A 27,420-nucleotide genomic window follows, 5' to 3' on the forward strand; every position below is an offset into this window, starting at 1 on the left:
TCCCTGGATGTGGCCCAGAGAAACTCGGACGCCTACTCTTCAGCCCGCGCCGTCCACGCCGCCACGTGTGCACCGAGGGCATCGCCATCTTGGAAGGCATCTTCCCCGCCCGGCAGCCCGACACCGGCGGGGCCCCGCTCTCCCCCCAGAAGCCCTACGACAGCCGCGACGCGTCAGGGACCCAACTGCTACTTCTGCGGGCAGCCAAAACACACCAGAAACCTGTGCCCGGCGAAAGGCACCACCTGCTTTAAGTGCGGTAAGAAGGGGCACTTCGGGAAGGTGTGCAGAGGGAACCCCGCCGGAAAACCAACCGCCGGAAAACCCGCCACCGCCGCGTGTGCGCCGTGGGAGCGGCCATCTTGGACGCCATCTTGCCCGACCTCGTGGGGTCCGCCATCTTATGAGCAGACAGCGTGGACGCCATCTTGTATCGATCAGGGCCCTACAGTGGCATCGGTCACAGTGGACCAGACCAGGCCGCACCCGCTATCCAAATCAATGGTGGACATCGAGGTAAACGGGTGCCGGGTTAAATGTTTAATTGACAGTGGAAGCATGGAGAGTTTTATCCACCCTGAACTGGCACAGCAACTCTCCCTAAAGGTGGTCCCTACTCAGGGTACCATCTCTATGGCTGATAAAACCCAGACATCAACCATTCTGGGTTACTGCACGGTACAATTGGGCGTTAACGGAACTGTATACGATAATTTTAAAGTATTAATCATGAAGAACCTATGTGCGAGCGTGATCTTGGGCCTGGATTTCCAGTGCAACCTCCAAAGCATCACGCTCAAGTACGGTGGGTCCCAGCCGCCCCTCACAGTGTGCGGTCTTGCTACCCTGAAGGTAAAGCCGCCTTCGCTATTCACGAACCTTACCCCTAACTGCCGGCCAATAGCGACCAAAAGCAGGAGGTACAGCTGGGAGGACAGGCGGTTTATCGCGACCGAGGTAGACAGGCTCCTGAAAGAGCGCATTATTGAACGCAGCAACAGCCCGTGGCGCGCCCAAGTGGTAGTGGTAAGGGGTAGCGAGAAGAAACAGATGGTGATCGACTATAGTCAAACGATCAACAGGTACACCCAACTAGACGCCTACCCGCTACCCCGCATATCAGAAATGGTGAACCAAATCGCCCAATACCGGGTGTTCTCCACCATCGACCTCAAGTCAGCGTACCACCAGCTCCCTATCAGACCAGAGGACCGCCCGTACACCGCCTTCGAGGCGAACGGACGCCTCTACCAATTCCTCAGAGTCCCCTTTGGGGTGACGAATGGGGTCTCGGTTTTTCAGAGGGAGATGGACCACATGGTCGATGACCACCACTTGCAGGCAACCTTCCCCTACCTCGACAACGTCACCATCTGTGGCCACAATCAGCAGGATCACGACTCGAACCTCGAGAGGTTCCTGGAAACCGCACAAAAACTCAACCTCACCTACAACGAGGACAAGTGCGTTTTCAACACCACGCGCCTCTGCATACTAGGCAGCGTGGTGGAGAATGGGGAAATCGGACCAGACCCCGACCGATTGCGCCCCCTACGGGAGCTGCCCCTGCCCAACACTCCCAAAGCCCTGAAAAGGTGCCTGGGGTTATTTTCTTATTATTCCCAATGGGTCCCCAACTACTCCGACAAAGCCCGCCCCCTCTTGAAAGCATCCTCTTTTCCGCTCTCCGCTGAGGCCCACGCCGCCTTCAAAAGCATTAAGCGGGATATTGAGCGGGCCACGCTACAGGCAGTGGACGAGAACACTCCATTTCAAGTGGAAAGTGATGCGTCTGACTTCGCCTTGGCGGCCACCCTCAACCAGGCGGGGCGGCCCGTAGCTTTCTTCTCGAGGACCCTCCAAGGGCCCGAGATCAGACACTCCTCCGTGGAAAAGGAGGCCCAAGCCATCGTGGAGGCAGTGCGCCACTGGCGCCACTACCTAGCCAGCAAACGCTTCACCCTACTTACCGACCAGCGGTCGGTAGCGTTTATGTTCAATAATAAACGGAGGGGGAAGATTAAAAATGATAAGATTCTTAGGTGGCAGATCGAGCTCTCCACCTTCGAGTACGACATCATTTACCGGCCAGGGGCCCTTAACGAATCCCCTGACGCCCTCTCACGAGGGATGTGTGCCAGCGCCACCGGGGATCGGCTACAGACCCTCCACAACGACCTCTGCCACCCAGGGGTCACGCGGCTGTTCCACTTCATAAAGTCCTGTAACTTACCCTACTCGATTGAGGAAGTTCGGTCCCTGACCAGGAACTGCCGCACTTGCGCTGAGTGCAAGCCTCGGTTCTACCGCCCAGATAGAGCCCACTTAATCAAAGCTACACGGCCCTTTGAGCGGCTCAGCTTAGATTTCAAGGGCCCCCTCCCGTCCGTCGACCGCAATGTTTACTTCCTGAACATTGTGGACGAATACTCCCGGTTCCCATTCGCCTTCCCCTGCCCAGACATGACCAGCGCCACGGTCATTAAATGCCTCAACAGCCTGTTCTGCCTGTTCGGTATGCCGAGCTACATCCATACGGATAGGGGGGCGTCCTTCATGAGTGAAGAGCTACGCCAGTACATGCTGTCCAAGGGGAACGCCACGAGCCGTACCACCAGCTACAACCCCCGGGGTAACGGCCAAGTGGAGCGAGAGAACGGGACAGTATGGAAAGCAGTCACTCTAGTTCTAAGGACCAAGGGCCTCCCTATCTCCCGTTGGCAGGAAGTCCTCTCGGATGTGCTCCATTCGATACGGTCGCTATTGTGTACGGCCACTAATGCCACGCCTCATGAACGAATGTTTGTCTTTCCCCGGAAATCCACCTCAGGCGTATCCATGCCGTCATGGCTCTCCACCCCAGGTCCGGTACTCGTGCGAAGGCATGTGAGGGGCCACAAGACGGACCCTCTCGTGGAGCCAGTACACCTACTCCACGCCAACCCCCAATACGCATATGTCCGGCACGCCGACGGAAGGGAGGACACCGTGTCCATAAAAGACGTCGCCCCAGCCGGCATCGACAACAACCACGGCAATAGCAGCAACAACGATCACAGCAACTCTTACCCACCCACTACTCTTTCATCACCCCCGGAAGAACATCGACCAACGGCACCCCCACCAACTACCCCTTCAACAACCCTGGCGGCACCCCCGGCAGAGACCCAGGAGACTACCGGGGACACCCAGCCGACACCCGCGGCACCACAACAGCCACGTCGGTCGCAGAGGACTATCAAACCCCCGAACAGACTAAATCTATAGAAGGGGTGAATGTGATGAAATATTCCATTCATCACTGCCTGTGACTGTGGTCGGTTTCAGTGTCATTTCCCTTCCCCCAGTCCTCATTGTATTGTTTATTGGAATGTGCTGTGTGTGTAGGGCTCCGCCCATACCTGGCCCCTTTTGTAAGCTAGCTCAGTCTGGCCTCAGTCTCCAGAAGGAAGATACCTCTCTCTCTTACGTGTTACTTTCTAAGTTAATAAAAGCCTTGTTTTGTTTCGCTAACATCGAGTCTCGGAATTATTGAGGCACATCACCTCTCTCTCTCTCTCTCTCTCCTTCCCTCTCCCTCCCCTCTCTCCCTCCTCCCCCTCTCCTCCCTCCCCCCTCCCCCTCTCCTCCCTCCCCCCTCCATTCCCTACCCCCTTACCTCCCCCTCCCTTCCCTACCCCCCTTCCCTCCCCTTCCTCCCCTTCCCCTTCCTCCCCCTTCCCCTCACCCCAGTATCTCGCTCTCTCTCTTCCCCCCATCTATCGCTCTCTCTCTTCCCCCCCAGTCTCTCGCTCTCTCTCTTCCCCCAGTCTCTCGCTCTCTCTCTTCCCCCCAGTCTCTCACTCCCTCTCTTCCCCCCAGTCTCTCTCTCTCTCTCTTCCCCCCAGTCTCTCGCTCTCTCTCTTCCCCCCAGTCTCTCGCTCTCTCTTCCCCCCAGTCTCTCACTCTCTCTCTTCCCCCCAGTCTATTGCTCTCTCTCTTCCCCCCCAGTCGCTCTCTCTCTTCCCCCAGTTGCTCTCTCTCTTCCCCCCAGTCGCGCTCTCTCTTCCCCCCAGTCGCGCTCTCTCTTCCCCCCAGTCGCTATCTCTCTCTCTCTCTCTCCCAACAACAACATGCCCTCCTAAAAGCCTCGGCACCGCCGGGCACCCCCAGCTTATCTAATAAGTTGGCCTCAACTGCCTTCTGTGGTAAAGAATTACACAGGTTCACCACTCTCTAGGTGAAGAAATTCCTCCTCATCTCAGTCCTAAATGGCTTACTCCTTATCCTTAGACTGTGACCCCTGGTTCTGGACTCCCCCGCCATCGGGAACATCCGTCCTGCATCTAGTCTGTCTAGTCCTGTTAGAATTTTATAAGTTTCAATGAGATCCCCTCTCATTCTTCTAAAGTCTAGCGAATATAAGCCTAATCGACTCAATCTCTCTTCATACGTCATCCCTGCCATCCCAGGTATCAGTCCGCTGAATCTTCTCTGCACTCCCTCCATGGCAAGAACATCCTTCCTCAGATAAGGCGACCAAAACTGCACACAATACTCAAGATGTGGTCTCACCAAGGCCCTGTACAACTGCAGCAAGACATCCTTGCTTCTGTACTCGAATCCTCTCGCTATGAAGGCCAACATACCATTTGCCTTCTTAACCGCCTGCTGCACCTGCATGCTTACCTTCAGCGACTGGTGCACAAGGACACCCAGGTCTCGTTGCACTTCCCCTTTTCCCAATCTATTGCCGTTCAGATAATAATCTGTCTTCCTGTTTTTGCCACCAAAGTGGATAACCTCGCATTTATCCACATTATACTGCATCTGCCATGCATCTGCCCAATCACCCAACCTGTCCAAATCATACTGGAGTTTCTCGGCATCCTCCTCACAGCACACACGCCCACCCAGCTTTGTGGCGTCTGCAAACTTGAAGATATTACATCTAGTTCCCTCGTCTAGATCATTAATATATATTGTGAATAACTGGGGTCCTAGCACCGATCCCTGCGGTATCCCACTAGTCACTGCCTGCCACTCAGAAAAAGACCCGTTTATTCCAACTCTTTGCTTCCTGTCTGCCAACCAGTTCTCTATCCAAGTCAGTACCTTACCCCCAATCCCATGTGCTTTAATTTTGCACGCCAATCTCTTATGCGGGACCTTATCAAAAGCCTTCTGAAAGTCCAAATACACCACATCCACTGGTTCTCCCTTATCTATTCTACCAGTTACATCCTCAAAAAATTCCAGTAGATTAGTCAAGCATGATTTACCTTTAGTAAATCCATGTTGACATTGTCCGATCCTGTCACTGTTTTCCAAGTGCTCTGCTATTACATCTTTTATAATGGACTCTAGCATTTTCCCCACTACCGATGTCACGCTTACCGGTCTATAATTCCCTGTTTTCTCTCTACCACCTTTTTTAAATAGTGGGGTTACATTAGCTATCTTCCAATCCATGGGAACTATTCCAGAGTCTATAGAATTTTGGAAGATGACCAGCAATGCATCTATTATTTCTAGGGCCACTTCCTTAAGTACCCTAGGATATAGATTATCAGGCCCTGGGGATTTATCGGCCTTCAATCCCGTCAATTTCCCTAACACCATTTCCCTACAAATATTGATTTCATTCAATTCCTCCCTCTCATTAGACCTTATATTCCCCGAAATCTCTGGAAGGTTATTTGTGTCCTCCTTTGTGAAGACAGAACTAAAGTATGTATTTAGTTGTTCAGCCATTTCTTTGTTCCCCATTATAAATTCCCCTGATTCTGACTGCAAGGAAATTACGCTTGACTTCACCAATCTTTTTCTCTTCACATATCTATAGAAGCTTTTACAGTCAGTTTTTATGTTCCCTGAAAGCTTACTCTCATATTCTATTTTCCCCCTCTTAATTAATCCCTTTGTCCTCCTTTGTTGAATCCTAAACTGCTCCCAATCCTCAGTTTTGCTGCTTTTTCTGGCCAATTTATATTTCCTCTCCTTGGATCTTATGCTATCCCTAATTACCCTTTTTAGCTACGGTTGAGTCACCTTTTTTGTTTTATTTTGATGCCAAACAGGGATGAACAAATTCTGTAGTTCATCCATGCGATCTTTAAATGTTTGCCATTGCCTATCCACCGTCAACCCTTTAAGTATTCCCCCCACCCCCGATCCACTGGCCCCAATGATTCCCCTCTCCCCCCCACCCCCCGATCCTCTGGCCCTGATGATTCCCCTCCCCCCCCCGATCCTCTGGCCCCGATGATTCCCCTCCCCCCAACCACCCCCCCCACCCGATCCTTCTCCGGCCCCCGACTACCCCCGGCCCCCACCCTTCCTCCTTCTTTCCTCTCTGCGGCCTAGTACCACAGGCCTACCCACCCGCAGCCAGCCAGCCTCGCCATCTGACTGGCTGCGGGTGGGAAACAGAACTTTGAAATGCTAATCAAGCCCTGCTGTTAACTTCGGTAGGGTCTGTGGGAAACCCATTCTCCCGGGTTTCCCGACTGCTTCCTAACTGCCCGGTCCCAACCCGCCTCCCGATTAAAATTCCGGCCACTGTGTCACGGAGAATTACATAGAATATACAGCACAGAAACAGTCCATTCAGCCCAACTAGTCTCTGCTGGTATTTATACACCACACGAGTCTCCTCCCATTCCATCTATCTCATCTCAGCCTTTCAGTATATCTTTATATTCCCTTTTCTCTCATGTACTTGTTTAGTTTCCTTTTGAAAGCATTTAATCTATTTGCCTCAACCACTTCCTGTGGTAGCAAGTTCCACATTCTAACCACTCTCTGAGTAAAGAAATGTCTCCTTATTTCCCTATTGAATTTATTAGTAACTATCTTTATTTATGGCCCCCTAGTTTTGGATTCTTCCACAAGTGGAAACATTCTCTCCACGTCTACCCTATCCAACCCATTCATAATTTTAAAGACCTCTATCAGGTCACCTCTAACTCTTCCCTTTCCTAAAGAAAAAAGCCTCACCCTGTTCAATCTTTTCCGATAGCTGTAATCTCTCAGTTCTGGTAACAAACATCCTTGTCAACCTTTATTTCACTTTCTCCAGTGCTTCTATGTCTTTTTTATAATATGGAGACCAGAACTGTGCCCAATACTCTAAGTGCAGCCTGACCAGGGTCCTATACAAGTTTAACATAACATCACTACTTTTGAATTCTATACCCCTAGAAATAAATCCCAGTGCTTTGTTAGCATTTTTAATTGATTTGCTTACCTAAGGAAGAATATACTTGCTGTAGAGGTGATGTGCCTTCAATAACTCAAAGACAAGGAATTTAAGGGATTCAACTAAGGCTTTTAATCACGAAGAACATAGCAGCATTACGGGTCTTCCCACATCAGGCGTCTGGTAGGAATGACTCATACAGCTCCTGAGACCTTTATATGGCAAAAGACAGGGGCGTAGCCAATACACACAATAGGAACAAAAGGGGGCGGTTCACACAATACAAGCAGGTGAAACACACAGGTAAAACACATAGGCTGATGAAGGCATATATTTCATCACATTCACCCCTTCTACAGATTTAGTCTGTCCGGGGGTGTGATAGTCCTTCCTGAACGTCGCAACAGAACCTCGGGTTCTGACCGGGAGTCCGTGGTGCCCTCCTGGGCATACCCATGTGCTGGGGTTGTTGCAGGTACTGCTGGGGGTGGTGAGGATACCTCTGGGGATGGTGGAGGTTCTTCTGGGGGTGGTGGTGATGGGTCGTCGTCGCTTCCTGCCGAGGCGAGGTCCTTGATGCACACGGTGTCTTCACGCCCGCCGGCATGCTTGACGTACGCGTACTGTGGGTTTGCGTGGAGTAGGTGTACTGCCTCCATGAGGGGATCCGTTTTGTGGCCCCTCACATGTTTCCGTAACAGGACTGTCCCTGGGGCGGAGAGCCACGAGGGTAGGGATACTCCTGAGGTTGATTTGCGGGGAAAAACAAACATCTTCTCGTGAGGAGTGGCATTAGTAGCAGTACACAGTAGCGACCTTATCGAGTGGAGTACGTCTGGGAGGACCTCCTGCCAGCGGGAGGTGGGGAGGCCTTTAGACCTTAGTGCTAAGGTGACCGCCTTCCACACTGTCGCATTCTCCCTCTCCACTTGCCCATTACCCCGGGGGTTACAACTAGTGGTCCGACTCGTGGCTATCCCCTTTGACAGCAGGTATTGGCGCACTTCATCGCTCATGAACGACGCCCCCCTGTCAGTGTGGATGTAGTTGGGCATGCCGAACGTGCAAAACAGGTTGCCGAGGCACTTGATGACCGTGGCACTGGTCATATCTGGGGAGGGGTAGGCGAATGGGAAGCGGGAGTACTCGTCCACAATGTTGAGGAAGTACACATTGCGGTCGGTGGAGGGGAGTGGTCCCTTGAAATCTAAGCTCAGGCGCTCGAATGGCCGTGTAGCTTTGATCAGGTGGGCTCGGTCGGGCCTGAAAAAACGGGGCTTGCATTCCGCACAAGTGTGGCAGTCCCTGGTCATAGACCGGACCTCCTCGATGGAATAGGGCAGGTTACGGGATTTTATAAAGTGGAATAGCCGGGTGACCCCCGGGTGGCAGAGGCCATTGTGGAGGCCCTGTAGCCTGTCCCCCTGGATGCTGGCACACATCCCTCGTGATAGGGCATCGGGGGATTCGTTGAGGGCCCCCGGCCTATATATTATGTCGTACTCAAACGTGGAGAGTTCGATCCGCCACCTGAGAATTTTGTCGTTCTTGATCTTCCCCCTCTGTTTGTTGTTAAACATGAAGGCTACCGACCGCTGGTCGGTAAGCAGGGTGAAGCGTTTGCCGGCTAGGTAGTGCCTCCAGTGCCGCACTGCCTCCACTATGGCCTGGGCCTCCTTCTCTACCGAGGAGTGCCTGATCTTGGGCCCTTGGAGGGTTCTTGAGAAAAAGGCTACGGGCCGCCCATCCTGGTTGAGGGTGGCTGCTAAAGCGAAGTCGGACGCATCGCTTTCGACCTGGAAAGGGATGTTTTCGTCCACTGCCCGCAGCGCGGCCTTCTCAATGTCATGTTTAATGCTGTTGAAGGCGGCGTGGGCCTCGGCCGTGAGCGGGAAGGACGTTGATTTCAGGAGGGGACGGGCCTTGTCGGAATAATTGGGGACCCATTGGGCGTAATAGGAGAAGAACCCCAGGCACCTTTTCAGGGCCTTGGGGGTGTTTGGTAGGGGTAGCTCCCGTAGGGGGCGCAATCAGTCGGGGTCCGGACCGATTTCCCCGTTTTCCACCACGCAGCCCAGGATACAGAGGCGCGTGGTGCTAAAGACACACTTATCCTCGTTGTAGGTGAGATTGAGTCTGAGGGCGGTTTTCAGAAATCTCGCGAGGTTCGAGTCGTGGTCTTGCTGGTCGTGGCCGCAGATGGTGACGTTGTCTAGGTATGGGTAGGTGGCTGTTAACTGGTTCTCATCGACCATGCGGTCCATCTCCCGCTGGAAGACCGAGACCCCGTTCGTTACCCCAAAGGGGACTCTGAGGAAGTGGTAGAGACGTCCGTTCGCCTCGAAGGCGGTGTATGGACGGTCCTCCGGCCTAATGGGGAGCTGGTGGTATGCCGATTTTAGGTCGATAGTGGAAAACACCCGGTATTGCGCGATTTGGTTAACCATATCCGCTATGCGGGGCAGAGGGTAGGCATCTAGCTGGGTGTATAGATTGACCGTCTGGCTATAATCTATCACCATCTGTTTCTTTTCGCTACCCTTAACTACTACTACCTGGGCGCGCCACGGGCTGGTACTGCATTCGATGATACCTTCCCGCTTGAGTCTTTCTACTTCCGACGCAATGAACCGTCTGTCCTCCCAGCTGTACCGCCTACTCTTGGTCGCTATGGGTCGACAGTTGGGTGCGAGGTTGGCGAACAGAGAGGGCGGCTTGACCTTCAGGGTAGCCAGACCGCACACTGTGAGGGGCGGCTGGGACCCACCGTAGGTAAGCGTGATACTTTGGTGGTGGCACTGGAAGTCCAGACCCAAGATCACGCTCACACAGAGATCTGGCATTATCAATAGTTTAAAATCTCTGTAATCATTGCCTTTTACCGACAACATAACCGCGCAGAAACCTGTAATTTTTGAGGTATGAGTCTTATCAGCCATGGCGATTTTGCCCTGTGTGGGGACTATCGTTAGTGAAAGTCGTTTTACCAGGCTAGGATGAATAAAGCTTTCGGTGCTCCCGCAGTCAATCAAGCATTTAACCTTGTTCCCGTTTACCTCTATGTCCATCATCGATTTAGACAACGGATGCGGCCTGGACTGATCCACTGTGATTGAGGCCACCAGTGGGTCCTGGAGGTCCGTGTAGTCGGGGCAAGATGGTGGACTCCATGAGGGTGAACAAGATGGCTTCCAAGATGGCCGCTCCCACGGTGCGCACACGGCGGTGGTGGAGTTGGAGGCGGGGTTCCCTCTGCAGACTTTGCTGAAATGTCCTTTCTTCCCGCATTTAAAACAGGTGGTGCCCTTCGCTGGGCACAGATGCCTGGAGTGTTTGTCCTGACCGCAGAAGTAGCATTTCGGGCCCCGATGCATTGCGGCAGTAGTGGGGCTCCTGGGTGGAGGCTGGGGCTCCGATGGTGCTGGGCTGGCCTGAGACCTGGGAGGTGAAGATGGCTTCCAAGATGGCGGCCCCCACGGCGCGCACGAGGCGGAGTGGGCCGCGTGGCCTGGGGAACAGGATTCAGAGTTCCTCTGGGCCATATCCAGCGATCGCGCTATATCTATAGCCTGTTTTAAGTCCAGTCCCTCCTTTTCAAACAGTTTCTGCCAAATATAATTTGAACTGAGGCCCGCAGTAAGGGAGTCTCGAATCAGCTCCTCCGTGTACACGATGGCAGACACGGCCTTACAGTTACAGTCTCTGCCCAGTACTTTTAGGTTTAGTATAAAGTCCTCTAGTGACTCACCATGCCGCTGCGTGCGAGTAGTCAGAAGATGCCTGGCGTACGCCACGTTTATTGGCCGCGCGTAGTGGGCCTTCAGGATGGTGCAGGCCTCCTCGTAGCTGGTGGCATCTTGGATGAGGGGGGAGACCCGATGGCTCACCCAGTTTCGCAGGATTCCCAGTTTCATGTCTCCGGTAGCGGTTTCGGCTGCGGCTGTGGCAGTGGATGAGTTTGCAATGAAAAATTCGAAGCATTGGAACCAGTGTCCGAACTGTGTGGCTGCATCTGAGGCATGGGGGTCCAGATCCAAGCGCTCTGGTTTCAGGAGTCGATCCATCCTGGTGTTTTAGTGATTAAAATTGATGTGCCTTCAATAACTCAAAGACAAGGAATTTAAAGGATTCAACTAAGGCTTTTAATCACTAAGAACATAGCAGCATTACAGGTCTTCCCACATCAGGCGTCTGGTAGGAATGACTCATACAGCTCCTGAGACCTTTATATGGCAAAAGACAGGGGCGTAGCCAATACACACAATAGGAACAAAAGGGGGCGGTTCACACAATACAAGCAGGTGAAACACACAGGTAAAACACATAGGCTGATGAAGGCATATATTTCATCACAAGAGGGAGTGCAATGAAGGTTCACCAGACTGATTCCTGGGATGGGGGGAGGTTTGTCCTATGAGGAGAGATTGAGTAGACTAGTCCTATATTCTCTGGAGTTTAGAAGAATGAGAAGTGATCTCATTGAAACATACAAAATTCTTACAGGGCTTGACAGGGTAGATGCAAGGAGGATGTTTCCCCTGGCTGGGATCACAATCTCAGAATAAGGGCTCGGTCATTTAGGACTGAGATGAGGAGAGATTTCTTCACTCAGAGGGTGGTGAATCTTTGGAATTCTCTACCCCAGAGGGCTGTGGAGGCTCAGTCGTTGAGTATATTTAAGACAGAGATCGATAGATTTTTGGATATTAAGGTAATCAAGGGATATGGGGATAGTGCAGGAAAGTGGAGTTGAGGTAGAAGATCAGCCATGATCTTATTGAATGGTGGAACAGGCTCGAGGGGCCGAATGGTCTACTCCTGCTCCTATTTCTTATGTTCTTATGTGGAGTGCTCCTCTCGGCTCCTCAGCAATACTGTGGACCACTGCCTTTAAGCGTGAGCACCTCCACCCCCCTCCCCCTACCCTCATCCCAGGACTTACCTGAACATTGTTGGCCTAAATTGGAGAGTTACAAACTGGCAATCTGCCTCTGGAGGCATGGCAGGCGCTTGCAGCTCACCGCAATTATCAAGATGAGGTACAAGGCCCAATTTTGGACAACCCTGGGCCTGCAGTGTCTGCATGCACTCAGAGTGCGCCAACCATTCTACGCCTGAAAATGGGCCAAAACCAATTTCTACGTCATTGGCCCTGATTTTGCAGTCGGAGGCTTCCCACGGGGAAATGCCTCCGATCTGCAAATAAAATGCCCATATACCTGGTGGTCCGGGAGGTACGGAGACTGGGCCTCTCTGAGTACCCGCGAGTAGAGGCCGAAGTATCCCAGGGGCGCAGGCGGTTCGCAAGCACCCCTGGGATCACGTGGGCTGGCCCAACGAATGAAAGAAGAGAATCCTCATTCATGCTTATGGGGATTCAGTATGTACGGAAACCCCATAAGCATGAATGGGAATACCCCAAAAATACATTTACACATCAAATAATTTTTTTTTTACATATTTAGAATTAATTAAAATGTCATTTAATTAAATATTTAAAACAAAAATGTATTTTTTTTAAATGTAAATGTTATAAAAGGGCTAAAAATAAACTTACCTTATTGCACAGGTTTTTTAATGTATAAATAAATGATTGATAAAAAAAAAAAAAAATTTTTTTTTTTAAACTCTTACGCTGGTAATAGCAGGTCTGAGACTCCACATTTATAATAGTTAATTTTTGGTGCCAGAAAGGTTGAATGGCAGTCATTAACACTTTTCACATTGCTAAAAGGGTACTTATGCTTGTAATTACTAGCCCAAATTTCTGCGGCGAGTTTAGTTCCTATCTATCACACAAGTACAGCAACTTCATGACATTCAATTCATGTCTGTGGTGAGGCAGATAGCGAAATGCCGTTTTTGCGAAGCTAGCAGTGGAGAGGCGCAACTCGGACATCAACTTTTGGATATTGGCATTTAACCGCGCATCTGCTTCTTGCCTGAAGTTGCTATACCATTTACGCATAAATAATGGTAGCGCCATTAGTTTCACCATTATTTTGACAGCAAAATATGGCTCGATGTTGTTTCATCTATTCCCAAGTGCTCTTTCAGCGTGCACCTGCATTTATAAATTAAACAATGACACAGACAATAGAAAACTTGCAGACTGGGCAATTAAGTGGCAAATGAACTTGAACAAAGATAAATGTGAGGTGATGCACTTTGGTAGGAAAAATAGAAATACCACCTCACCTTAGAAAATAAGAAACTGAATGGGGTAGAACAGCAAAGTGATCTAGGGATACAGGTGAACAAATCTATATCAATTTGGTCCCTTCATCCAAATCATTGATATAAATTGTGAATATAGTTGAGGCCCAAGCACTGATCCTTGCAGTACCCCTCTAGTTACAACCTGCCAACCTGGAAATGACCAAATTATTCCTACTCTCTGTTTTCTGTCTATTAACCAATCCACTATCCATGCTAGTATATTACCCCCAATCCCTAATTTGGTTTAATAACCTCTTGTGTGGCACCTTATCGAATGCCTTCTGAAAATCCAAATACACCACATCCACTGGTTCTCCCTTATCTATTCTGCTAGTTACAACCTCAAAAAACTCTAACAGATTTGTCAAACATGATTTCCCTTCCATAAATCCGTGTTGAGTGCCCAATCCTATTATTATTTTCTAAGTGTCCTGTTACCACATCCTTAAAAATAGATTCTAGCATTTTTCCAACTACTGATGTCAGGCTAACTGGTCTGTAGTTCCCCATTTTCTCACTCCCTCCTTTCTTAAATAGTAGGGTAACATTTGCAACCTTCCAATCCACGGGAACCGTTCTAGAATCTATGGAATTTTGGAAGATGACAACCAATCTCTATAGCCACCTCTTTTAAAACCCTGGGATGTAGGCCATCAGGTCCAGGGCATTTATCAGCTTCCAGTCCCATTAATTTCTCCAGTATTATTTTTTTACTAATACTAATTTCTTTCAGTTCCTCATTCTCGCTAGACCCTTGGTTCTCCACTATTTCCAGGAAGTTTTTTGCATCTTCTTCCATGAAGACAGACACAAAGGGGGAGAAATTCGGTATGTTAGCGCCTCCCGTTACTGCCTTCTGTGGTAGAGAATTCCACAGGTTCACCACTCTCTAGGTGAAGAAATTCCTCCTCATCTCTGTCCTAAATGGCTTACCCCTTATCCTTAGACTGTGACCCCTGGTTCTGGACTCCCCGGCCATCGGGAACATCCTTCCTGCATCTAGTCTGTCCAGTCCTGTTAGAATTTTATAAGTTTCAATGAGATCCCCTCTCATTCTTCTAAACTCCGGCGAGTATAAGCCCAATCAACCCAATCTCTCCTCATACGTCATTCCTGCCATCCCAAGTATCAGCCTGGTGAATCTTCTCTGCACTCCCTCCATGGCAAGAACATCCTTCCTCAGATAAGGCGACCAAAACTGCACAAAATACTCAAGGTGTGGTCTCACTAAGGCCCTATACAACTGCAGCAAGACATCCTTGCTCCTGTACTCGAATCCTCTCGCTATGAAGGCCAACATACCATTTGCCTTCTTAACCGCCTGCTGCACCTGCATGCTTACCTTCAGCGACTGGTGCACAAGGACACCCAGGTCTCGTTGCACTTCCCCTTCTCCCAATCTATTGCCACTCAGATAATAATCTGCCTTCCTGTTTTTGACACCAAAGTGGATAACCTCGCATTATATTGCATCTGCCATGCTTCTGCCCAATCACCCAACCTGTCCAAATCATACTGGAGTTTCTCGGCATCCTCCTCACAGCACACACGAGTGGAGGGATGTTTGAGTCTATCAAACCTACGAACTTAGTTTTAATTTACAAAATTAATTTATTCTTTATTTCATTTGGTGTATCTTTCTCAGGAAGATCCTTTATCAGCCTGGCTGGACATTGAGAATACAATGCCTAAAGCTGTTTGTCATTAAGACAAATCATTGAGGAAAATATTAACTGCTGTTCTGATAAAACTAACAGTTATTTTTCCATTCATGCATATACTGTAGTTAATTATATCTCTGAAAGATGATTGTCCAACAAAAAGAAAAGGGATTCCTATACATTGCTTTGTTATGGAGAATGATCAGAAAGGGTTTCTTGGGTGTAAATATTCTTCCATTTGTATTTGTGACTGAATACTAAAATGTTCTTACATTAGACTACAAAAAGACAAGTGGTATATCTGCAACTTAACGCATTAGGCAGGAAGTGTTTCTAATAAGGTTTGAGACTAGATTGAACTACTGTTATATATGTTATTTGGCCCTGTAACACCTGATCCTTCATTTATTGACCTCAAGGAAAATTAATTTTTGATATGCATTTTCTTTTTAGTAATTTCCTCTTTGCATCTGCCACAGTAATATTTAAGAAGATGTTTTCTGTTCTCAATGATAGAATCTGTTCTATTATGTCATTACCCATCTGACAGCAAGCATTGATTAGGAAAAATGGTTAAATGGTTCACTGGGCTGTATAGAAAACAAAACAATAAAATTAATCACATACCTGAATTTCAGAACCATTTCCTTTAGGCATAAGTCCAATTATGTTTTACCTATATTTTTAAAAATTACAATAAAGAACAAGCACTTATTTCATAATTATATATATTACATAGGATATATGGCACAAAACAGGCCATTCGGCCCAAACAGTCCATGATGGCGTTTATGTTCCACTCAAGCCTCCTCCCGTCTTTCCTCATCTAAATCTATCAGCATAACCCTCTATTCCCTTCTCTCTCATATGCTTATCTCGCCTCCCCTTAAATGCATCTATACTATTCGCATCAACCACTCCTGTGGTAGCGAGTTCCAGATTCTCACCACTCTCTGGGTAAAGAAGTTTCGTCTGAATTCCCTATTTGATTTCTTGGTGACTATCTTATATTGATGGCCTCTAGTTTTGCTCTTCCCCACAAGAGGAAACACTCTGGGCAGGATTTTCATTGGGCCGTGGAGTCGGGATTGGAGGCGTGTGGGGGTTTTAAATCTCGAAAACGGGGGTCCCAACCCCATTCCGCCTCCATGCCAGTTTCAAAGGAGGCGGGAAGGGGATTAGTGCCAATTAACTTCCTGTTAACAGGTAGTTAACAGGCAGTTTTTAGCCTAATCCCTATTTTCATTGTTGAAATGTGGGATTCCCGATGGCGCCAAACCACGCCAAGTTAGCGAGGCGGGCCGTCGGGATGAAGGGCTTGGAGGGGGTCGAGATGTCCGGTGTTCAGGTGAGTGATGGGTGCATGAGTGCAGAGGTAAGTGTGTTTGGTCTGTGTAAAGTGTTTAAAGAAGTTCTACTAACCTTTACTTACCTTTACAACCTTCCTTCCTTCAGGTCTCGGGAGTCCCTCATCTCACCGGCACAGAAAACAGAATGACCGCCAGCTATCAAAATCTGCAGCCTTTGCTTTCTGTTCCAGGGAGATCTCTAGATCATTCTGAGAGGAAGGAATTAACCTGGAGTACAGATTGTCAGTGTTTGACAGCTTCAAACAGCTGTGAAACGCTGATATTTCATCTGTCAAAAGGTCTTGACAGATGAAATTTCAATCTGTGACATCACCTGTTGCCAGGTGGCCCTTAATTGGCCTGCTGAGCCCACTGGGTGGGCTCAACAAGGTCAATCAAGTCAAAATCACGTGGGTTGGCTAGAACTCAATGGAGGCGGGACTACAACCCCAAAAGTTGTAGTCCCGCCTCCTACCCGACTCCTCAATGAAAATCCAGCCCTCTCTCTCTGTCTATTCTATCAAAACCTTTCATAATTTTAAAGACCTCTATTAGGCCATCCCTCAGCCTTCTTTTTTCAAGAGAAAGGAGACCCAGCCTGTTCATCCTTTCCTGATATGTATACCCTCGCATTTCTGGTATCATCCTTGTAAATCTTCTCTGCACCCTCTCCAGTGCCTTGGAACATTTAGGGAATAGTGATCATAGTATGTTAAGATTTAGATTAGCTATGGAAAAGGACAGGGAGCAATCTAGAGTAAAAATACTTAATTGGAGGAAGGCCAATTTCAGGGGTTGAGAATGGATCTGATCCGGGTGTAGTGGCGCTTCTTAGTTTCCAAACAGGCAGCCACTGAGCTGTGGGGTTTTTAACAACGAGTAGACGCGTGTCGAAATAAAACATTCCCAAACGTAGCTTTGTCTTTTAAACTGTTTACTATAGCACTTAACAAACGGAATTACAAAGCAAACACGTATAAACGAACACGGTCAAAAACTGTACTGCTCCAAACCTCACAGCTTCTGCCTCCTTCAACCACGTGCAGTTTAAACTGTAAAATGGCTGCACCCATGTGTGGCTTAGGGACTGTTCCATTATGGCAAGAATGAAGGGGGTGTCTCGGACTATACTACTGGAGCAAGAAAGTAGGGGGTTTCTTAATACAATAAGTCGGTCAGGTAAATTAACTGTATTATGCCATTTAACCACTATTTTAAAGTATTTTCTTAAGCTTTTATGGCTCTTACATTCCGGCCCCTAATTGACTAGGCACATGAAGCATATCAATTACTCAAACATTAAGAGTCATAAACTAATGAGTTCAACATATTTACAATATAAGTGTCCACTTTTTTCGTTCGGCAACCTTTCACGCTGCTTCTTGTAGCAGGCAGAGCTTTGTGATCGGTCTTTCCAGGGTACTGGTCTTGGTTTGCAAACAAACGCGACGAACGACGCCTCTGGAGTCTGGCATGGTCTTAATTATTTTTCCCATCAACCAAGAATTTCTAGGGGCTGAATCATCCACAATTAAGACAATGTCTCCGACAATGAAGTTCCTCTTTATTTTGGACCATTTTTGACGCTCCTGTAGCAGAGGTAAGTATTCTCTTGTCCATCTGGTCCAGAAAAGGTCTGACATATACTGAACTTGCCTCCACTTCCGACGGGCATACAGATCTTCCTTTTTGAAGACTCCCGGGGGCATGGCTGGCTGTGTTTTCAACAACAACAGGTGGTTCGGAGTCAGGGCTTCGAGGTCATTGGGATCATCTGATGTCTTAGTTATCGGTCGGTCATTAATGATGGCTTCGACCTCGCACAGAACGGTTTGGAGTCCCTCGTCGTCAAGCGCTTGCTGCTTCAGTACAGAACTGAGTAGTTTTCTTACGGTGCGTATCTGTCTTTCCCAGGCACCTCCGTGGTGGGATGCAGCCGGAGGATTGAAGATCCACTTAATTCCTGTTTGCATCATGGCTTCCTGTATTTTAAGCTGATTCCAACCTTCAATAGCTTCCCGTAGTTCTCCGCTCCGACGAAATTAGTGCCATTATCAGAACGCATAATGGACACCTGTCCTCTTCTACAGACAAAGCGCCGCAAGGCGTTAATACAGGAATCAGTGTCAAGCATGTGTGCCACCTCAATATGAACAGCTCTGATGGTCAAACAAGTGAAAAGCACACCATATCTCTTGACAAGGCTCCGTCCTCGCTTTACCTCGAAAGGCCCGAAATAATCCACCCCTACGTTTGTAAATGGGGCTTGTCTGGTAACAAACGGTCTTCAGGCAGGTCTGCCATTTTCTGCTCCCCAGCTCTAGCGTGTAACCGTCTGCAAACAATGCATTCAGAGAGTATTTTTCTTATTACGGAATTAGCTCCTGGAATCCAGTATCTTTGTCTTAGCTTCGCAAGCACGTGATTCCTCCCACTGTGTCCAATACTCTGGTGTATATGCTGAAGAATGAGGGTAGCAACCCGGAGGTCCTTAGAAGGGATAGCAGGATGCTTGGCCTCCTCTGGCATAGCAGATTTGTTTAGTCTCCCTCCCACCCTCAGTACTCCATCTTGCAGTGTAGGGTCCAGCTTGTAGATATGACTACCTTTCTTGATTGGAGTATTTCGCTGTAGAGCTTCGATTTCTTCTGGGTATCCTTGTCTTTGACTGAAGCGAACTATCTCCTTCTCAGCCTTGGCCAAATCCTCCACGGTCAATGAATTCTTGCCCAATGTGGTCTTGTGATGATGCGTATACTGCTGTAGAAGCATTCTCTGCTTATCAGGGTTACTTTCAGACTGACTGATAGTGGCTCGGTACTCTTTTCTCTTACCGCTCAGGTGTAGCAGCAACTCTTTCAACCTTAGAAACCATGCAACTGCTTTCCTCAACTGGTGCCATCCTGAGAAATGGTTAACAAGCTTGTTCACTGTGTCAAAGTTCTCTTTCGTATTTATGAGATTTACTGTGACTGATCTCTTGACTTCGACGTCGTCTTCAGCAATCTGACTTGGCATATCTGGTCTTTCTGGCCATGATCTCTCTGTTTCCAGCAGATAACTTGGGCCTTGTATCCAAGTTTCACTCCTCATGAAGTTTTCAGCCTTCAATCCCTGTGAGGCTTGATCTGCTGGGTTTAATGTGGTGTTTACATACCTCCATTGAGATGGTTGTGTAGCTTCTCCAATGGATGAGATTCTGTTTGCTACGAAGGTCTTGAAGCGTATCTTCTCATTCTCTATATACTTCAGCACCGTCGTGCTATCCGTCCAGAAGACAGATTCTTCTAATGGGAGCTGTAACTCTTTCCGCATCGCCTGGTCAACTTTAACTGCAACAACCGCTGCCGTCAACTCCAGTCTCAGGATGGTGACCTGCTTCAGCGGAGCCACCCTGGATTTCCCCATGAGGAAGGCACAATGTTTCTGGCCCTGTTGATTTGTCAGCAAGAGGTAAGTAGCCGTGCCATAGCCGTCCTCACTGGCGTCCGAGAAATGATGTAGTTGAGCCGTCTTTGTAACTCCAAAACTCGCGGGCTTGATGCATCTACTGACGTTGAAGCTAGAAAGTTGTTGCAAATCTGTCAACCATCTGTGCCATCTCTGAGCTTGACCTTCTGGGATATCTTCATCCCATCCTCTCTTGTCTCTACACAGCTCTCGTAGCATCAGCTTCACCGGCAGAATGAGTGGTGCCAGGAATCCAAGAGGGTCGTAGATGGAACTGACCACGGAGAGAATCCCTCGTCTTGTGGATGGTCTTTCGTTCACCATTATCCTGAAGTTGAACGTGTCTGACTCGATGCACCATTGTACACCAAGAGCTCTCTCGATAGGAAGGACATCGTGGCTCAGGTCCAGATCTTTGACTTCAGTGGCTCTTTCCTTTTCTGGGATAGAAGCTAGAACTGCTCTGCTGTTGCTTATCCACTTAGTCAGATGGAATCCTCCATTCGAACACAGAGTTCTAAGGTCTCTTGACAGTGCGATGGCATCGTCTTCTGTTGACACGGACTTCAGACAGTCGTCGACATAAAAGTTTCTGAAGATTGTCTCCACGGCCTCTGATGGTGCTTTGCCTTTGCCATCTTCTGCAGTTTTTCTGAGAGCGTAGCTTGCACAGCTGGGAGATGATGTGGCTCCGAACAAGTGTACGGCCATTCTACATTCCACCATCGCTTGACTAACGTCGCCATCTGGCCACCAAAGGAAGCGCAGAAGATCAGCATCTTCATCAGGGATTCTAACTTGGTAGAACATTGATTCTATGTCTGCCATCATGGCAACGAGCTCTTGTCTAAACCTAGTCAAGACGCCAATGAGGGTATTAGTAAGATCAGGACCTTGAAGCAGCTGGTCATTCAGTGAAGTTCCTCTGAATGAGGCGGCGCAGTCAAACACTACACGGATCTTTTTCTTCTTTGGGTGATACACCCCGTGATGAGGAATGTACCAGACCCTTCCATCGTCTCTGTTCAACTGTTCCTCGGGCACTTTTACAGCATAGCCTTTCGCTATGATGTTTCTCATGAAGTCTTTGTAGTCTTCGTGAAAGTCGGGGTTCTTGTTCAGCTTTCTCTTTAGACTGATGGCGCGTTGCTCTGCTATGCAGCGATTGTTCGGCATCTTCGCGGTCTGTCTTCTCAGTGGCAAACCAATGTGATAGTGGCCATCAATGAACTGTGTAGACCTTGTCATCAAACCCATGAACTGATGGTCTTCTTGTGACATCTCTGTCTTTTCCTCACAGCTGCGTTCTGAGAAGTCTGCGTTGAACTGCTGGATCAACAGCTCTTCAATGCTTGCGATAGAGATGCGATTAACTGTGACGTTTTGTCGTTCCTCCTTGTTCGACTTGTGGCCATCATCTCTCCTTACCGGTCCATTGACTACCCATCCAAGGGCTGTCCTGACGGCGTAGGGTCCGTCATCCTTGCTGTTTATCACCTGCCATGGCTCCATAGTTTTGTAGGCATTGGTTCCAATTAATAGGCCAATTTCTGCTTCAATGTATGGGAGACGCACCTTTTCTAGGTAAGGCCATCTATCCACGTCCTTCTGCAGGGCTAGGTTCCCTATTCTAACAGGAATCTCCCTCTGTGTGAAAACATTAGGCAGGTCTATGAAGTCCTTCTCTTCAAGTCCACACACTTCTAGGTCTGACAGGATATAACTTTGCATTGACTTCTCATGACCCATAGTGCGTAATAGGATTTCTGTTCTTCTGCCTCTAACGTTCAGCTGTCGCATGAGTGATTCTGTGCAGAACGTTGCTGAGCTACCTGGATCCATGAAGGCGTAAGTCTCCACAAGCTTCTCGCTCCTCTTAGACTTGATCTTTACTGGTACGATGGCAAGAATACAGTCACTGTCACCGGCCCCAGTGAGTCCACAAGTCTCTGGTTCTAGCGACACCAGAGCACTTGAGACAACCTTCTCGTCGGTATTGTTTTCTTCACTCTTCTTAGAGACTTGTTCTTCTTTATGGATATGCAGCAGACTGGGATGTTTCCGAGTGCACTCTCTGCATGTTGTTCTTTGCTTACAGTTTCTACTCAGGTGCCCCTGAGAGAGACATCCAAAGCATAGGCCGTTGCACTTCAGGAATTCGATTCTGTCCTTATGTGGCTGTGCTTTGATGTCGCTGCAGAAATCCAATGTATGATTCTTCTGGCAGAATAAGCATGGCTTCTGAAAGGCATTAGCAGATGTCACTGTGCTGCTCTTTTTGGGAGATGAGTTCTGGGGCCTTTCTTCCTCGGCCTGGGTGACAATAGTTGCAAAGCTGCTTCCCCTGGAACCACCTTTCCTGAGAGTCTTTGATTCAACAGGCTTGGCTTTCACTCTTCCATCGGTGGTCGGGCTGACATCTTGGATGTTTCCAAACAATGGGTCCCTAGCAATTTTAGCCTGTTTGTCTATGAAGTTCACTAAGTCTGCAGACCTGGCTCTACTTTTCCGTCTCTCCATTATCTCAAAGGCTGTTCTTCTCCATTGTTCTCTCATCCTGTAAGGAAGCTTAGAGATGATGATTCTCATAGTCGTAGGATTGTCCATCTCTTCCATGAATTCAACATCCTCCATGGTGTTGCGACATCCTATGAGGAAAAGAACATATGCGTTCAATGCCTCTCCGTCCTCCGATCTGATCTGTGGCCACTTGGTAGCCTTTTCGATATATGCAGTGGCTATCTTCAGTTCGTTACCATAGTGCTCCTGCAGCAACTTCCTGGCTCCTATGTATCCCCGGTCCGGTCTCATGTGTTCACAGCTTCTGACCAGGTCTTGTGGTTTACCACTGGTGTACTGTCCCAGGTAGTACAACTTATCACTGCTGCTCTCTGTTTTGGAGTCAATGGCTTGTTCAAAGGATCTGATGAAGGGCTTATACTTGAGTGGGTCGCCTTGGAACACTGGTATGTCTCTTTGAGGGAGTCGAAACAGATTCTGTTGTTTTACAAGCATCTCTGTAATTTCGTTCTGACGTTGCATCACTCGGTATAGGCTTCTCCCTGTGTCTTCAGGCCTCTGGTGGTCATCAGCAGGGTCTAGTCTAGACCGTCTGACGTCTGGGGTAGCATCACGTGCTCCTGTTAGTGGAGAGGCCACTCTTCCACGCTGTAATGCCAGGGGATTGCCTTCGGGCTCTGTTGTAACTCTTGAAGGTGCCCTGGATCCAACTCTATGTGACGACGTTGACTGGCAGTGGCTCCCGCCGTCCCGTGAGCCTTCATAATCTTCGTACGCACTCAACCTGGCGTCTGAGACCTCGATAGCTGTTTTTATCTCCAGCTGTTCTTTCTTTGCCTGCACCTGGGCCCGTTGGGCCTGCAGTTGGGCCTCTTGGACCTGCAGTTGGGCCTCTTCCCGTTCAAGAGCTTGCTTCTCCGCTAAAGATGCTGCGCGCGCCATCAACGCCGCCCGTTCGGCCTCCGCTCTCATGCGTCGCGACGAGCTTGTGGTAGAAGCGACTGACCTGCGTCCAGAAACAGAGCTACCTTCTTTTCGATTTTTGCTCGGTCTGGCGGAAGTCTCTGAAATGCTATCGTCTGGTCCGACTTCATCGTCAACTTTATCTTTCTCTGCTGTATCAGCGTCTTGACGAATCTTTAACATCCACTGTTCCGTGGCCTTGATATAGTCCTTAATGCTGGTTGATTTAAGATCAAACCAGTTGTGCTGATCAGCGTTTCCCTCTTCTTCAGGCAGAAGTGCTAATACATCTTCATTGAGTACATTAAATTCTTCATGCAGCTTGGAGAAATCATAATACATTATGTCTTCAGCTTTCTTAATATTAGCATTATCTTCCATGAGACGATCGATTATCTTCATTTTTCCAGTTATCTGAGCTAATTTAGCCTTCCTTGCACCTATGCTTCTATGTAACTTCTCTTCCATTGCCTTTGGGGTGAGCTTTATTTCCCTCTTTTGGCCAGCAATCTTTCTGGCTGATGGAAGCTCCTGGCTCCGTAAGGCCTCGGCCATTTTACCCGCAGCTCTTATTTAGCTTCTCAATAGAATGAACAAAGCAAGTAGCAGCCACTGTACCTTCGCTTTCTTATATTGTCGTCTGGCTCCGTGACCATTCGGGTATACGTTCGCCGACGATTCCGTCCCTTCCTTCTTAGGGAGCAAGTTTTTGACTAATGTAGTGGCGCTTCTTAGTTTCCAAACAGGCAGCCACTGAGCTGTGGGGTTTTTAACAATGAGTAGACGCGTGTCGAAATAAAACGTTCCCAAACGTAGCTTTGTCTTTTAAACTGTTTAGCACTTAACAAACGGAATTACAAAGCAAACACGTATAAACGAACACGGTCAAAAACTGTACTGCTCCAAACCTCACAGCTTCTGCCTCCTTCAACCACGTGCAGTTTAAACTGTAAAATGGCTGCACCCATGTGTGGCTTAGGGACTGTTCCATTATGGCAAGAATGAAGGGGGTGTCTCGGACTATACTACTGGAGCAAGAAAGTAGGGGGTTTCTTAATACAATAAGTCGGTCAGGTAAATTAACTGTATTATGCCATTTAACCACTATTTTAAAGTATTTTCTTAAGCTTTTATGGCTCTTACACCGGGTAAATTGGAATCAAATATTGGCAGGCAAAACTGTAATCGAACAATGGGCTGCCTTTAAAGAGGAGATGATTCGGGTACAGTCGAGGTACATTCCTGCGAGGGGGAAAGGTAGGGCAAACAAAGTCAGAGCTCCCTGGATGACGAAAGAGATAGAGAGTAAGATGAAGCAGAAAAAGGGGGCGTATGACAGATGTCAGGTTGAGAATGCAAGTGAGAACCAGGCTGATAGAGAATTCAGAGGGGAAGTGAAAAAGGAAATAAGAGGGGTAAAGAGAGAGTATGAGAATAGATTGGCAACTAGCATAAAAGGGAATCCAAAAGTCTTCTATAGGTATATAAATAGTAAACGGGTGGTAAGAGGAGGGGTGGGGCCGATTAGGGACCAAAAAAGAGACCTACGCATAGAGGCAGAGGGCATGGCTGAGGTACTAAATGAGTACTTTGCATCTGTCTTTACTAAGGAAGAAGATGCTGCCAAAATCATAGTGAACGAGGAAGTAGTTGAGATACTGGATGGGATAAAAATTGATAAAAAGGAGGTACCAGAAAGGCTGGCTGTACTTAAAGTAGATAAGTCACCAGGACTGGATGGGATGAATCCTAAGCTGCACGGGTGCGCGGCCGTGCAGTTACCTCGAGGCTGCCGCGCTCCAGTCATTGCAGGCCACACAGTCCCGCTGGAGCGGAGTCCAGCGCACAGGCACTCCTTTCAATCATGTCCCACAGCTGGAAGCCGCTACAGGCCTGAGCCTCAGGGAGGGAGGGGGAGATAAGATTGTAGGAGGAGAGGGAGTGAGTGACTGGGGAGAGAGAGACTTGGGATGGGGGAGAGAGAGAGAGAGGGGCTGGGGGTGGGGGAGAGAGAGACTGGGGGTGGGGGAGAGAGAGAGAGTGACTGGGGGTGGGGGAGAGAGAGTGAGTGACTGGGGAGAGAGAGACAGGGAGAGAGACTGGGGTGGGAGAGAGAGAGAGAGACGGGGTGGGAGAGAGAGAGAGAGAGAGAGAGACTGGGGAGAGAGAGACTGGGGGTGGGGGAGAGAGAGACTGGGGGTGGGGGAGAGAGAGAGAAAGTGACTGGGGAGAGAGACTGGGGTGGGGGAGACTGAGGAGAGAGAGACTGGGGGAGAGAGACTGGGGGAGAGAGACTTGGGGAGAGAGACTGGGGGAGAGAGAGAGACTGGGGGTGGGGGAGAGAGAGATGGAGACGGGAAGAGAGAGAGAGAGACTGGGGAGAGAGCGAGACGGGAAGAAAGAGAGAGAGACGGGGAGAAAGAGACTGAGGAGAGAGAGACGGAGAGAGAGAGACTGGGGAGAGAGAGACTGAGGAGAGAGAGACTGGGGGGAGAGAGAGAGACTGGGGAGAGAGAGAGACTGGGGGAGAGAGAGAGACTGAGGAGAGAGAGACTGGGGGCGAGAGAGAGAGAGACTGAGGAGAGAGAGACTGGGGAGAGAGAGACTGAGGAGAGAGAGAGACGGGGAGAGACTGGGGCGAGAGACAGAGAGAGACAGGGGAGAGAGCAAGACAGGGGAGAGTGCGAGATGGGGAGAGAGAGAGAGAGACTGAGGAGAGAGAGAGACTTGGGGAGAGAGAGACTGAGGAGAGAGAGACTGAGGAGAGAGAGACTGGGGAGAGAGAGACTGAGGAGCGAGAGACTGGGGGAGAGAGAGACTGGGGAGAGAGAGACTGGGGGAGAGAGAGACTGGGGGAGAGAGAGACTGGGGGAGAGAGAGACTGGGGAGAGAGAGACTAGGGGGAGAGAGAGACTGGGGGAGAGAGAGACTGGGGGAGAGAGAGACTGGGGGGAGAGAGAGACTGGGGGGAGAGAGAGACTGGGGGAGAGAGAGACTGGGGGAGAGAGAGACTGCGGGAGAGAGAGAGACTGCGGGAGAGAGAGAGACTGGGGGAGAGAGAGACTGGGGAGAGAGAGACTGGGGGAGAGAGAGACTGGGGGAGAGAGAGACTGGGGAGAGAGAGACTGGGGAGAGAGAGACTGGGGAGAGAGAGACTGGGGCGAGAGAGACTGGGGCGAGAGAGACTGGGGAGAGAGAGAGACTGGGGAAAGAGAGAGACTGGGGAAAGAGAGAGACTGAAGAGAGAAAGACTGGGGAGAGAGAGAGAGAGACTGGGGAGAGAGAGATGGGGAGAGACTGGGAAGAGAGAGAGAGAGACTGGGGAGAGAGAGAGTCGGGGAGAGAGAGAGAGAGACTGAGGTGAAAGAGACTGGGGGAGAGAGAGAGAGACTGGGGGCGAGAGAGCACGCGACGGGGAGAGAGATAAACTGGGGAGAGAGAGAGAGACTGGGAAGAGAAAGAGAGAAACAGGGAGAGAGAGAGACTGGGAGAGAGAGAGTCTGGGATGAGAAAGAGAGAGACAGAGAGAGAGAGACTGGGGAGAGAGAGAGAGACAGGGGAGAGAGAGAGACTGGGGTGAGAGAGCACACAACGGGAGAGAGGGAGAGAGAGAGAGAGACTGGTAGGGTGATGGGGGAAAGAGAGAGACTGAGGGAGAGGGATGCCCTGTGCTTCTTACAATAGCAGTATAAAAAATCTTTAACATCTACCGACAGGGCCTCATTTAATCGTCTCTTCTAAAACCTACAGGCAGTTATTGCTCAGGATTACACTGAGCTGGGACACTAAGGGCATTCAATTAATTGCAAACAGGTTAGTTATCTGGAACAAAGGACTCATAACGCCTATATACAAAAGTGGGGACAAAGTCGACCCAAATAACTATCGAGGCATCTGTGTAAACAGTAACCTGGGGAAGGTATTCTGTAGTATCATAAACAAAAGACTTATAAACTTCCTTGAGGAGCACAATGTCTTGAGTAAAAGCCAAATTGGATTCCTGCCAAACTATAGAACATCAGATCATATCTTCACCCTACAGACCCTAATCGACAAACACGTTCATCAAAACAAAAGC

At 49.0% G+C, this 27,420-nt stretch overlaps 1 protein-coding gene across 2 annotated transcripts in view; it reads left to right on the forward strand.

Moving 5' to 3' along the window:
* The window catches only part of LOC147121147 (spermatogenesis-associated protein 7 homolog), a 351,330-nt gene that overhangs the window by 274,225 nt on the left and 49,685 nt on the right, over positions 1-27,420 (forward strand). The window lies entirely within an intron of this gene.

Source organism: Somniosus microcephalus, chromosome 3, assembly GCF_052327205.1.
Source record: "Somniosus microcephalus isolate GS21.2 chromosome 3, FLI_Smic_1.0, whole genome shotgun sequence".
Classification (NCBI taxonomy): domain Eukaryota; kingdom Metazoa; phylum Chordata; class Chondrichthyes; order Squaliformes; family Somniosidae; genus Somniosus; species Somniosus microcephalus.